Here is a 10,438-nt window from a genome sequence, read left to right as displayed (position 1 = left end):
TATTGTACAATGGTCCAAACTCTATAGAATGTACAATACCAAGAATAAACCATAATGTAAACTATGGGCTTGGGGTAAATATGATGTTTTAATGTAGCTTGATCATGTGTAACAAATGTACAATTCTGGTGGGAGATGTTGATAAATGAGGGAGTCCATGCATGTGTATAAACAGGAAGCATATGAAATATCTCTGGACCTTTCCCTCCATTTTGCTGTGACCATCAGATTTCCAAAAAAAAAGTTTTAAAAAAATAAGTCAATGGAAGGATATATCATGTTTATAATTGGAAGAATTTAGATTATAAACACATTAATTCTGACAAATTCACATATACTTTCAATGAAATCCCAATTAAATTTATAAGGACTTTTTTTGTTAAAATTTAAAAGCTGATTCTTAATTAAATTAATTAATTACCAGATGATTTAGAATGTTAATGCCCATTTATGATGTAGATTCACATTTTAGAACTCTAAAATATGATGGATCCAGCCTTAATTTTTCTGACTTCCGCAAGATGACACTTGGACAATAAAAAGAAACTCTATAACAGAACTTCATGTTTACAAATCATTCTCATCAATGTAAAATACTGCAATTAAAACCACCATTGATAGTAATATGGCACATCATTAAAACCACATGTTCAAGGGCATCTTATCTTGTATTTGAGGTCTTCCACAATAATACCTAAAAATGTCTAAGAGACTATATTTCTCAACTATCATAGTAAAATACAAATATATATATAAAAGGAAAATTTGGTTAAGAGCCAATTGGTAACTAAAGTATACAGACCAGAATGTGAAAAGAGAATGTCCTCTCTGGGTTGCCTTTCTTTCAGAGTTAAAATGTATCTTTGTTAATGAACTGTTAACATAACCTAAGTAAGCTGAAGAGTAATGTAAGTCTTTGCAGGGTCTTGCTTGCTCTTTTGAACAAAATTTAAATATGCATAACAAACACATCAAATTTCATGAGAACCTACAAAGCTTTCTATCAACTGGACTCACACTCAAAGCTAATTATTCAAAAATGATCAATTCATCATATTTTAGAGTTCTAAAATGTGAATCTACATCATAAATGGGCATTAACATTCTAAATCATCTGGTATGGAGAACATGTTAGCAGCATAGCTATGTTCAACTAAGGAAATGCTAAATACATGGAAGTTTCAAGAGCCTTGGAACAGATTTATAGGGGAACTATAGATGTAAATGTATATTTTATTAAACACCCATCTGCACTATCAGTGTTGCACTAATGTGGAATTTGAAAGACTTTATTGCTGATACTATATATCTTCACGTCATTCCTGATTAGATTGTTTTAAAGACAATCTCAAAGATGTAAGGTTTTAAAAAAATCTGGTTAGAAAATACACAGTCATCTTGAAGGAATTGCTGTTATACATGAAGTTGCTCAGAGTTGTCTTTATTCTCTTCTTGGTCAAGGTTAACAAGTTCTAAATGATCGCAAATTCACTTAATACATTTACAAAGCCATTTTACATGCATTAAACGAGGGCTACAACAATACTATGTTTTACAAATACTAGCACTTTTTTTTTTGCTGTTATGTATTTAGTGTTAGAGGGTCAAAATAATCTTTTTGCTTAGCATCTCTTAAACCATACCTGCAAGTATAGCAGGATTATTACATTTACAATACTTTAATACTTGTATAAACTATGCAGAAATTTTTAATAAAGTGTAATATATTTTATAAGCTAATAAGACTGAATAGGTAAAGGTTTTTAGCATGCATTAGTATACTTGCAAATACTGAAACATTTTGGTAATCTTTCTTACTAAAAATGGGAATGTTTAATGTACCTTCTCTTTGTACTCTGTAGTCCAATGGGAATTCAGTAATGACATTTTGTCATGTCAAACTGTGAACATAAATTTGTACTGTACAGTCCTCATATACTATATACAGTATGCAATATATGTATTATATACTTGTTAATAAAACTATCAGAATATTTAAAAATTAATTAATTAATTTATTTATTTGAGACATGGAAGGTCAGAAAGAGAGAGAGGGAGAGAGAATCTTAAGCAGACTCCTACCCAGTGTGGAACCTTATCTCACAACCCTGAGATCATGACTTGAAATCAAGATTCAGACAATTAACTGGATGAGTCCCCCAGGTATCCCAAAAGCTGATTCTTACTTTTATATGTAAATGCAAGGAATGAAACCTAATCTATATCTATCTATCATCTATCTATCTATCTATCTATCTATCTATCTATCTATCTATCATCTTTCTATCTATCTATCATCTATCTATCTAAATAATAGCATAGGAGGAGTCATTTTAAAGATACCAGGGCTTGGGACACCTGGGTGGTTCAGCAGTTGAGCATCTGCCTTTGGCTCAGGGTGTGATCCTGGAGTCCTGGGATCAAGTCCCACATCAGGCTTCCTGGATGGAGCCTGCTTCTCCCTTTGCCTATGTCTCTGCCTCTCTCTCTTTCTCTCTCACATGAATAAATAAATAAATAAAATATTTAAAAAAAGATACCAGGGCTTATTATAAAGCCACTGTAATTACTACTGTGTGCTTTTGGCCCAAGGGTAAAATGTAGGTCAATGAAAGTACAGTGTTAAGAAACAAACATGCACATACATATGGACATATATTAATGACAAAAATATATGATGATTATGGGTAAAATGCTATTTTGTCTTTGTTTGTTTGTTTTAAAATAAGTGGCACTATGTTAGTTGAATACCCCTATGGAAAAAAAACAAAAAACCTTGACCCTTACATCACTTATTCACAATGCCCTGTAAAACTAAATATGGAAGATAAAACAATATATTTTCCTAGAAAAATATGCCTAATTTTTTGTAATGAGATTGACGCTGAATACTCAAAAAATATGCAGCATAACAGCATTTTCTGTCCTTGCTGCCTATTATCAAGAACGATTTAGTACTTTGGACTTTTTTCTAAAAACCACTTTGTTAACTCTCTCTAACCCTTTGGAAATCAACTTAGATATCCTACAATGATTGTTGAACTTATTTGTAAATATGTAAATGTTTTTTTAAAGTTTGGGTGTGTTTTGCTCAAAATTATTTGGAAATCTTTAATCAGAGTATTCAGCAAATACAGCACAAAGGAGTTTAAGTTCATATTTTGAAGCTATGAGCATAATCGAATCACTGAAAAAAAAGCTTATAAACTTAGTGGCACTGATTCCTACTAAAGCAAGTAGGAACTGAACAAATAAAATAATGAAGGTGCAAATGTCCATGAGATCATCTGAAATTCTGCAATGCTATTGTGCAATATCTCCACCAGTGAAATGAATCCGTTGATCAACCACTTATTTTTATTTACTTTTTAAAAGACTATTTATTTATTTGAGAAAGAGAGAGAAAGCACAAGCAGGGGGAGTGTCAGGCAGAGGGAGAAGCTGAGCTGAGTAGCGAGCCTGCTACTGGGCTCCATCCCATGATCCTACCATCATGATCTGAGCCAAAGGCAGACTCTTGACTGACTGACCCACCCAGGTACCTCTCAACCACCTATTTTTAAATGGTTACATTTATATTCCGTACCTCAGTGAAAGGAAATCAGAGAAGTTTTAGTATCTAAATCTGAAAGCCTTCAAAGTAATTATAGACATAAATTGACTTTCATTTGTTAAAACACCTTTTAAGGCAGATATTCTAAATTGAGGTAAAAATTTAACTGAAAATATAGGGGCAGAAATGTGTATATATTTAACTATAAAAACAGAACTGTGAAGATCCTGTATATAGCAAAATTTCCTCTGAGTTTAACAGGTAAAGTGGCACCTATAGTTATTTTCTTTTTTTAAAAAAATATCTTATGTATTTATTCATGAGAGACACACACACAGAGGCAGAGACATAGGCAGAGGGAGGAGCAGGCTACCTCTGAGGAGCCTGATGTGATAATCCCAGGACTGTGGTATCATGACCTAAACCAAAGGCAGACACTCAATGACGGAGCCACTCAAGTGTCCTAGTTATATTTTCTTGGTGAGAATATTATATACTAGAGGAAATACTCAAAAGTATAAAATATTTTAAATTCTAACTATAAAATTCAACTTAAAGAATATAACAAATTTTGCTAAGTAATAAGTTGTGAAATTTATTGAATATCTGGATCATTTCCCCAAATGATAAAATAACAAACATTAAGTACTGAACATAGCTTTATTTATTTTGGGGTTCTTTCAGAGAACTGAAGGTAAATTTGGACTGTTAGCAAAACATACTTTGTGCTGTATTGGAAAATTGTATATGAGGAAATACCTTTCTAAACTATAAAATGCATTAATCAATTTGCTCATCTAAAGAATTCCGGCTTAACAGTTTACAATTGTTTACTACTTAGTTTTTACTAGAAATTAAGGTTTCTAAGAGTTACAAATTCTGACGGGCAGGGCAAGATGGTGGAAGAGTAGGGTCCCCAAGTCATCTGTCCCCACCAACTTACCTAGATAACTTTCGAATCATCCTGAAAACCTATGAATTCGGCCTGAGATTTAAAGAGAGAATAGCTGGAATTCTACAGTGAGAAGAGTTCGCACTTCTATCAAGGTAGGAAGACAGAAAAAAAATAAAAAAGAATCCAATGGGAGAGGGGCCCCTGCGAGGAGCCAGGTGAAGGGGGGTGGTTAGAGTCCCCAGGACAGGAAAGTCCAGTCCTGGAGAAGAAGGAACTTTACCAACCTTCCCAGACAGAAAGGCGCTGGCAGGGAACTTGGGCAGGACCCCAGGAGGGGCAGTGGAGACCCCAGATTCCCGGGGTCACTAAGAGGAGGTGTGCCCAGTGGGGGGGGGGGTGAGCGTGCCACACACAGGGGGCCGAGCTCCCTAAAGGGCTGGAGTGCTCGCCGGGTGGGGCCGGGAGCAGCTCAGGCGGCGGCTCCATGTGGAGGGGGCTGTGCGGCCCCAGGAGCATGATTCCAGCAGCGCAAGCCCCAGAGCCCAGGGTGCTGGGGGACACGCCACAGGATCCTGAGCTCCCGCTGGGACAGGTGGAGGCCGGGAGGACACAGGACAGCAAGAACGCTCCTAATGCCAGGCACAACCAAGCTGTGTAGATCAGTGCCCCCCGCCCCTGGATCATCCAGGCCCTTGTGGACTGGGAGACTGTGGTAGCTACTGCGGGAGCTCACTCCAGGGCTAGAGAGTTGGCCGCAGCCACTGTTGTTGATCCTCCTGGTGTAACCCTCTACCTGTGAAGCAGCGGGGCCTCCAGGGAACAGAGCCCTCACAAGATAAACAACGCCCACTGAGCCCTGCACCTGGCAGGGGGCGGGGCAGCTCCCCCAGGTGCACACACCTGAGAATCAGCACAGCAGGCCCCTCCCCCAGAAGACCAGCTGGAAGGACAGGGGAAGAGCAAGTTCTTGACCGAGCAGCACTGGAAAGCTCCAGGGGAAGTCGAGGGACTTACAGTATATAGAATCAGAGGATACCCGTCCCTGTTTTGTCTTGTTTTGTTTAGGTTTTTGTTATGGTTTTTGTTCTTTGTTTGTTTTCGCCTTTTATTCCCCTTTTTTCCCTTCCTTTTTCCAGTACAACTTGTTTTTTGGCACTAGGCATTGGGCAAAATGACTAGAAGAACTCACCACAAAAGAAAAATTGGAAATAATACTCTCTCCCACAGAGTTACAGAATTTGGATTATAATTCAATGGCAGAAAGCCAATTCAGAAGCACAACTATAAAGCTACTGGTGCCTCTGGAAAAAAGCATAAAAGATTCAAGAGACTTCATGACTGCAGAATTTAGATCCAATCAGGCCGAAATTAAAAATCATTTAAATGAGATGCAATCCAAACTGGAGGTCCTAACGATGAGGATTGATGAGGTGGAAGAACGAGGGAGTGACATAGAAGAAAAGTTGATGGCAAGGAGGTAAGCTGAAGGAAAAAAGAGAAAAACAATTGAAAGATCATGAGGAAATGTTAAGGGAAATAAATGATAGCCTCAGAAGGAAAAAAAAATCTGCATTTAATTGGGGTTCCAGAGGGCGCAAAAAGGGACAGAGGACCAGAAAGTGTATTTGAACACATCATAGCTGAGAACTTCCTTAACTTGGGGAGGGAAACAGCCATTCAGATCAAGAGGATAGAGATCCCCCCTAAAATCAATAAAAACCCTTCAACACCCTGACATTTAATACTGAAACTTGCAAATTCCAAAGATAAAAAGAAGATCCTTAAAGCAGCAAGAGACAAGAGATCCCTAAACTATATGGGGAGAAGTATTACGTTAACAGCAGACCTCTCCACAGAGACCTGGCAGGCCAGAAAGGGTGAGCAGGATATATTCAGGGTCCTAAATGAGAAGAACCTGCAGCCAAGAACACTCTATCCAGCAAGGCTCTCATTTAGATTAGAAGGAGAGATAAAGAGCTTCCAAGATAGGCAGAAACTGAAAGAATATGTGACCACCAAACAAGCTCTGTAAGAACTATTAAAGGGGACTCTGAAAAAGAAAGAGGAAGTCCAGGAAAACAATCCACAAAAACAAGGACTGAACAGGTATTATGATGACACTGAATTCATACCTTTCAATAATAACTTTGAACGTGAATGGGCTTAATGATCCCATCAAAAGGCACAGGGCTTCAGACTGGATAAAAAAGCAAGCCCCATCTATTTGCTGTCTACAAGAGTCACATTTTAGACATAAGGAAACCTACAGCCTGAAAATGAAAGGTTGAAGAACCATTTACCATTCAAATGGCCCTCAAAAGAAAGCAGGGGTAGCCATCCTCATTATCAGATAAATTAAAGTTTATCCCAAAGACTTTAGTAAGAGATGAAGAGGGACACTATATCACACTTAAAGGATCTATCCAACAAGAAGACCTAGTAATCATGAATATTTATGCCCCAAATGTGGGAGCTGCAAAGTATATCAATCAATTAATAACCAAAGTTAAGATATATTTAGATAAAAATACACTACTACTGGGAGACTTCAACACGGCACATTCTATAAATGACAGATCTTCTAAGCACAACATCTCCAAAGAAACAAGAGCTTTAAATGATACACTGGACCAGATGGATTTCACAGATATTTACAGAACTTTACATCCAAACGCAACAGAATACACATTCTTCTCAAGTGCACATGGGACTTTCTCCAGAATAGACACATACTGGGTCACAAATCAGGTCTTAACCGATACCGAAAGATTGGGATCGTCCCCTGTGTATTTTCAGACCATAATGCTTTGAAACTAGAACTAAATCACAAAAACTTTGAAAGGAATTCAAACACGTGGAGGTTAAAAACTATCCTGCTACAAGATGAAAGGGTCAACCAGGAAATTAGAGAAGAATTAAAAAGATTCATGGAAAATAATGAAAAGGAAGATACAACCATTCAAAATCTTTGGGGTACAGCAAACGCAGTTCTGAGAGGGAAATACGTCACAATACAAGCATCCCTCAAAAAACTGGAAAGAACTCAAATACAAAAGCTAACCTTGCACCTAAAGGAACTGGAGAAAGAACAGCAAATAGATCCTGCCCACAGCAGAAGAATAGAGTTAATAAGATTCGAGCAGGACTCAATGAAATAGATACCAGAAGAGCTGTGAAACAGATCAACAAAACCAGGACTTGATTCTTCGAAAGAATTAATAAGATAGATAAACCATTAGCCAGCCTAATTAAAAGAGAAAAGACTCAATTTAATAAAATCGCAAATGAAAAAGGAGAGATCACCACCAATACCAAGGAAATAAAAATGATTATAAAAACATAATATGAGCAGCTATACACCAGTAAATTGGGCAATCTAGAAGAAATGGACGCATTTCTGGAAAACCACAAACTACCAAGACTGGAACAGGAAGAAATAGAGAACCTGAACAGGCCAATAACCAGGGAAGAAATTGAAGCAGTCATCAAAAACCTCCCAAGACACAAAAGTCCAGGGCCAGATGGCTTCCCAGGGGAATACTATCAAACATTTAAAGAAGAAACCATACCTATTCCACTAAAGCTGTTCGGAAAGATAGAAACAGATGGAATACTTCCAAACTCGCTCTACGAGGCCAGCATCACCTTAATTCCAAAACCAAAGACCCCACCAAAAAGGAGAACTATAGACCACTAACTGTGATGAAGACAGATGCAAAAATTCTCTTTTTTTATAATATATTTATTTTTAATTGGTGTTCAATTTGCCAACATGCAGAAAAACCCCCAGTGCTCATTCCATCAACTGCCCCCCTCAGTGCCCGTCACCAACTCACCCCCACACTCCGCCCTCCTCCCCTTCCACCACCACTAGTTCTTTTCCCAGAGTTAGGAGTCTTTATGTTCTGTCTCCCTTTCTGATATTTCCCATACATTTCTTCTCCCTTCCATTATATTCCCTTTCACTATTATTTATATTCCCAAAAGAATGAGAACATATAATGTTTGTCCTTCTCTGATTGACTGACTTCACTCAGCATAATACCCTCCAGTTCCATCCACGTCGAAGCAAATGGTGGGTATTTGTCGTTTCTAATGGCTGAGTAATATTCCATTGTATACATAGACCACAGCTTCTTTATCCATTCATCTTTCGATGGACACCGAGGCTCCTTCCACAGTTTGGCTATTGTGGACATTGCTGCTAGAAATATCGGGGTGCAGGCGTCCCGGCGTTTCATTGCATCTGTATCTTTGGGGTAAATCCCCAACAGTGCAATTGCTGGGTCGTAAGGCAGGTCTATTTTTAACTCTTGAGGAACCTCCACACACTTTTCCAGAGTGGCTGCACCAGTTCACATTCCCATCAACAGTGCAAGAGGGTTCCCTTTTCTCCGCATCCTCTCCAACATTTGTGGATCTTTCATCCATTTTGAGTTTATCTTGTGTATGGTGAAAGAGAGTGGTCTAGTTTCATTCTTCTGCATGTGGATGTCCAATTTTCCAAGCACCATCTATTGAAGAGACTTTCTTTTCTTTTTTCCAGTGGATAGCCTTTCCTCCTTTATTGAATATTACAGCTTTGTAGTACAACCTGAAATCTGGCATTGTGATGCCCCCAGATATGGTTTTCTTATTTAAAATTCCACTGGCTATTCGGTGCATTTTCTGACCCACACAAATCTTAAAATAATTTGTTCTAACTCATTATGTATTTGTTAAAACAGACCATACAATACTAAGGCCAAATACTGATGTAGACACTGAGGTGATAATGCTATTAACATAGGTTCATCTATTCTAACAAATGAGATGATGTGGGGGAGGATGTGCACCTGTGGGGATAGAGGGTATATGGTAATTCTCTGTACTTTCTGCTCATGTTTGCTATGAATCTAAAACTATCCTAAAAAACTAAAGTTTACTGTAATTAAAAAGAGTATTTGATCAGAAAGATTGTACAAGAAACATTTATAAGACTATTCTGTGGTAAGGAGTGTGGTTATAGCAAGTGATCTCCCCATAATGAACAAGTAAAATGTATTCGTATAAAAGAGTGTTAATAGAAATTTATTTTTGTGGATATACTCAAGAAATATGCTCTATTTTGATAAAATTCACTCTTGTTTTTGTATTGTAATCTTTAGAGGCATGAGTGACAAATGGCTTCTTAAAAAATCAATGTCTATTCTGATTCCACACAAATCTTAAAATAATTTGTTCTAACTCTCTGAAGAAAGTCCATGGTATTTTGATAGGGATTGCATTAAACGTGTATATTGCCCTGGGTAACATTGACATTTTCACAATATTAATTCTGCCAATCCATGAGCATGGAATATTTTTCCATCTCTTTGTGTCTTCCTCAATTTCTTTCAGAAGTGTTCTATAGTTTTGAGGGTATAGATCCTTTACCTCTTTGGTGAGGTTTATTCCTAGGTATCTTATGCTTTTGGGTGCAATTGTAAATGGGATTGACTCCTTAATTTCTCTTTCTTCAGTCTCATTGTTAGTGTATAGAAATGCCATTGATTTCTGGGCATTGATTTTGTATCCTGCCACGCTACCGAATTGCTGTATGAGTTCTAGCAATCTTGGGGTGGAGACTTTTGGGTTTTCTATGTAGAGTATCATGTCATCGGCGAAGAGGGAGAGTTTGACTTCTTCTTGGCCAATTTGAATGCCTTTAATGTCTTTTTGTTGTCTGATTGCTGAGGCTAGGACTTCCAGTACTATGTTGAACAGCAGTGGTGAGAGTGGACATCCCTGTCTTGTTCCTGATCTTAGGGGAAAGGCTCCCAGTGCTTCCCCATTGAGAATGATATTTTCTGTGGGCTTTTCATAGATGGCTTTTAAGATGTCGAGGAATGTTCCCTCTATCCCTACACTCTGAAGAGTTTTGATCAGGAATGGATGATGTATTTTGTCAAATGCTTTCTCTGCATCTAATGAGAGGATCATATGGTTCTTGGTTTTTCTCTTGCTGATAT

This window comes from Canis aureus, chromosome X, assembly GCF_053574225.1.
Source record: "Canis aureus isolate CA01 chromosome X, VMU_Caureus_v.1.0, whole genome shotgun sequence".
Lineage (NCBI taxonomy): Eukaryota > Metazoa > Chordata > Mammalia > Carnivora > Canidae > Canis > Canis aureus.
This window is presented reverse-complemented; position numbering follows the sequence as displayed.